Source organism: Schistocerca americana, unplaced genomic scaffold (genome assembly GCF_021461395.2).
Source record: "Schistocerca americana isolate TAMUIC-IGC-003095 unplaced genomic scaffold, iqSchAmer2.1 HiC_scaffold_77, whole genome shotgun sequence".
Lineage (NCBI taxonomy): Eukaryota > Metazoa > Arthropoda > Insecta > Orthoptera > Acrididae > Schistocerca > Schistocerca americana.
This window is the reverse complement of record NW_025726533.1, coordinates 1067501-1072500: the sequence shown is the minus strand read 5'-3', so window position 1 is coordinate 1072500 and position 5000 is coordinate 1067501.

The window sequence follows — 5000 nt, the reverse complement described above, 5'->3', positions numbered from 1 at the left end:
GCCCACGCACCGCGCGGCCAGCACGCCGGGAGGCCCCCCCTCACCGGCCGGGGACGGTCCCACCCAGCCACCGCCGCGTATCGCTTCACACCCAGATGCCATTCACGTTCGTGGGCATGGTGGGTATCGCTGGAACAACCGGTTGGTAGCTCAACCGATCGTCGCCATCACTGATTCACCTCTAGCGAGAACAACCGCACCACAACGGTTTACCAGTTGTTCATTTGCGTAACGTCACCAGCAAACGTAGGCGTCCATCGCCATTTGCAAATTCAACGATTGTTGCATGCCTGTGTCAGGTGTCACGACACACTATGTCTGCCCACATACACGCAACAACATGTGCACGCTTCGCGAACACGTGGAAGGTGGCCCCCGTACGTATGCGATGTCCATTGCGCGAACGACTGTCAACCGGCCTCTGTCGCATGTCGCAGATGTGGAACGCAGTGCACCATGCTATCACGGTGTGTGAGAAGAGACGACTACGTCTGACAACACGCGCCACTACATCAACAGACGGCTCATGCTGATCGCCATCCAGGGCATACCACACTGCAATCCAGCTCTTATAGGGAGACGACACGTAGCTGAGTGCACAACATTTGGACCGCATGGTTCGCCGTTGTTGGCGCAGTCGTTGTACGGTCACATGTACCACGATGTATCATTCAGTACATGAGGACCAATGTGCAGTACAGTGTGTGATTTGGACGTACAACATCAGCGGACAGTTGACACAGGCCGTACCACAGCGTAGGCTAAGTGCTTCGCCATGCAAATGCCAATGAACAACTGCAAATGCCAATGAACAACTGCAAAGGGCATTGAGCATGTACGTCCTGCTGCCATCCACATTACAGTGTATAGCTGCAAGGTGTTTAACATGAAGCGATACACTGGGGACCGGGCAGTGCGAGTAGCAAACTATATTGCGGGGGTTGCAGTTAGGCAACACTACACTAATTTAACGCGTCGTATGACAATTACAGAGCAGGTTAAGGCCCAACGTGTGTTGGGTTAAGGCCCAACGTGTGTTGGGTTAAGGCCCAACGTGTGTTGGGTTAAGGCCCAACGTGTGTTGGGTTAAGGCCCAACGTGTGTTGGGTTAAGGCCCAACGTGTGTTGGGTTAAGGCCCAACGTGTGTTGGGTTAAGGCCCAACGTGTGTTGGGTTAAGGCCCAACGTGTGTTGGGTTAAGGCCCAACGTGTGTTGGGTTAAGGCCCAACGTGTGTTGGGTTAAGGCCCAACGTGTGTTGGGTTAAGGCCCAACGTGTGTTGGGTTAAGGCCCAACGTGTGTTGGGTTAAGGCCCAACGTGTGTTACGTTACGGCGCAACGTAGGTTACGTTAAGGCGCAACGTAGGTTACGTTAAGGCGCAACGTAGGTTACGTTAAGGCGCAACGTAGGTTACGTTAAGGCGCAACGTAGGTTACGTTAAGGCGCAATATAGGTTACATTAAGGCGCAATATAGGTTACATTAAGGCGCAATATAGGTTACATTAAGGCGCAATATAGGTTACGTTAAGGCGCAATATAGGTTACGTTAAGGCGCAATATAGGTTACGTTAAGGCGCAATATAGGTTACGTTAAGGCGCAATATAGGTTACGTTAAGGCGCAATATAGGTTACGTTAAGGCGCAATATAGGTTACGTTAAGGCGCAATATAGGTTACGTTAAGGCGCAATATAGGTTAGGTTAAGGCGCAATATAGGTTAGGTTAAGGCGCAATATAGGTTAGGTTAAGGCGCAATATAGGTTAGGTTAAGGCGCAATATAGGTTACGTTAAGGCGCAATATAGGTTACGTTAAGGCGCAATATAGGTTACGTTAAGGCGCAATATAGGTTAGGTTAAGGCGCAATATAGGTTAGGTTAAGGCGCAATATAGGTTAGGTTAAGGCGCAATATAGGTTAGGTTAAGGCGCAATATAGGTTAGGTTAAGGCGCAATATAGGTTAGGTTAAGGCGCAATATAGGTTAGGTTAAGGCGCAATATAGGTTAGGTTAAGGCGCAATATAGGTTACGTTAAGGCGCAATATAGGTTACGTTAAGGCGCAATATAGGTTAGGTTAAGGCGCAATATAGGTTACGTTAAGGCGCAATATAGGTTACGTTAAGGCGCAATACAGGTTACGTTAAGGCGCAATACAGGTTACGTTAAGGCGCCATACAGGTTAGGTTAAGGCGCCATACAGGTTAGGTTAAGGCGCAATACAGGTTAGGTTAAGGCGCAATACAGGTTAGGTTAAGGCGCAATACAGGTTAGGTTAAGGCGCAATACAGGTTAGGTTAAGGCGCAATACAGGTTAGGTTAAGGCGCAATACAGGTTAGGTTAAGGCGCAATACAGGTTAGGTTAAGGCGCAATACAGGTTAGGTTAAGGCGCAATACAGGTTAGGTTAAGGCGCAATACAGGTTAGGTTAAGGCGCAATACAGGTTAGGTTAAGGCGCAATACAGGTTAGGTTAAGGCGCAATACAGGTTAGGTTAAGGCGCAATACAGGTTAGGTTAAGGCGCAATACAGGTTAGGTTAAGGCGCAATACAGGTTAGGTTAAGGCGCAATACAGGTTAGGTTAAGGCGCAATACAGGTTAGGTTAAGGCGCAATACAGGTTAGGTTAAGGCGCAATACAGGTTAGGTTAAGGCGCAATACAGGTTAGGTTAAGGCGCAATACAGGTTAGGTTAAGGTACGACATAGGTTAGGTTAAGGTACGACATAGGTTAGGTTAAGGTACGACATAGGTTAGGTTAAGGTACGACATAGGTTAGGTTAAGGTACGACATAGGTTAGGTTACGGTACGACATAGGTTAGGTTACGGTACGACATAGGTTAGGTTACGGTACGACATAGGTTAGGTTACGGTACGACATAGGTTAGGTTACGGTACGACATAGGTTAGGTTACGGTACGACATAGGTTAGGTTACGGTACGACATAGGTTAGGTTACGGTACGACATAGGTTAGGTTACGGTACGACATAGGTTAGGTTACGGTACGACATAGGTTAGGTTACGGTACGACATAGGTTAGGTTACGGTACGACATAGGTTAGGTTACGGTACGACATAGGTTAGGTTACGGTACGACATAGGTTAGGTTACGGTACGACATAGGTTAGGTTACGGTACGACATAGGTTAGGTTACGGTACGACATAGGTTAGGTTACGGTACGACATAGGTTAGGTTACGGTACGACATAGGTTAGGTTACGGTACGACATAGGTTAGGTTACGGTACGACATAGGTTAGGTTACGGTACGATATAGGTTAGGTTACGGTACGATATAGGTTAGGTTACGGTACGACATAGGTTAGGTTACGGTACGACATAGGTTAGGTTACGGTACGATATAGGTTAGGTTACGGTACGATATAGGTTAGGTTACGGTACGATATAGGTTAGGTTACGGTACGATATAGGTTAGGTTACGGTACGATATAGGTTAGGTTACGGTACGATATAGGTTAGGTTACGGTACGATATAGGTTAGGTTACGGTACGATATAGGTTAGGTTACGGTACGATATAGGTTAGGTTACGGTACGATATAGGTTAGGTTACGGTACGATATAGGTTAGGTTACGGTACGATATAGGTTAGGTTACGGTACGATATAGGTTAGGTTACGGTACGATATAGGTTAGGTTACGGTACGATATAGGTTAGGTTACGGTACGATATAGGTTAGGTTACGGTACGATATAGGTTAGGTTAAGGTACACATTGTTGTAAGGAAAGGTTTAATGGGGGGCGGGGCGGCCGGTTTGTTGATTGTGATTATAGTAAGTGGATGCCTGCGGCATCATCTGATTTGCCACGTCAGGATGCACCTTTGGCTCATGACAGGCGGCGCTCTCATTCCATGCTTGTGGCAGACCTGTGTCTTTCATTCCTGCCATTGTTTGTGTGCTGTGAGAGGAGGCAGTATTGTGATGTTGGGTGCACCCCTGTGTAGGACATGTGTGGGTGTTGGTGGCTTGGCTGAGCAATGGTGGTTGTCGGGTGGGTGGGATATTCTGTTTTCTGAGTGGACCTCCCAGTCTGGTTATGACAGTGTGGATTGTCTAATGTGGCGGAGAGGATGCACTGGGTGTTGTTCCATGCTGGTGCTTACATATTGTCTGTGTGCGTGTTACAGGCAGAGAGTAGTGCGTGATAAGGGTGTGTGGCTGACGTGTGGTTGTGATTGTGAGCAGAGTCTTTCAGCATGTATACGGACAGTTGTATACATTATCTGTATTCTGATGGCTCTATCTATTACTAATCAGCGCCGTGTATACGTTTAATCCGGTTCCAGTCGAAACTGTTGTATCTCTGTACATTAGTGACACGGCGAGCCCGCTATGTAGTTACTCGTCTCGGCAGCTTCCACCGGTGTATGGCAAATGATTATAAGGAATCAGTCTAGTCGTCAATACCGATGGTGTGACGTCACATGTCTGGGGTGGGGGACGCTGCGCCCTTCCGGTGGGTCATGGCCTAGAAAGACTCTTCCCACGCAGGGGGGCGTGGACTGTCATTGACTCTTCCGAGTAATATACTTGCCGTACGTTTTTGCGACTGCGAGTGCAACGCTCACCGGTACCGACATGGATGGAGCGCCTCCTAGCTGACCGCTCAGCATCGGCATTCGTACAGAGAGCAACGCGATCGCGTCTCTAGCTCGTAACTGGTACAGCTCGCAGCTCATGTATAGGGACAGCGGGAATGTCGCATATTGGACGTACCTCTTCATGAAACGCATGTTATAGGGGTGGATTGCACATTGCGACTGCGGGAAAGGTCCGCCGTTCATCCGCTGGAGTTGCGAGTTGGGCGGTTGGAGTGGGGCGCAGGTGGAGTGATTGCCGGTCCACGATTTCGTGCGGCAGAGGCGCTGGCGTTGGGGTGCTGTGGTCGACAGAGGACGCAGGCTTTGTGGGTGGGGTCGAATGATGGGCACTGTGGGCCCATCGATGTCTTGGTCGGCTTGGCGTCTCATAGAT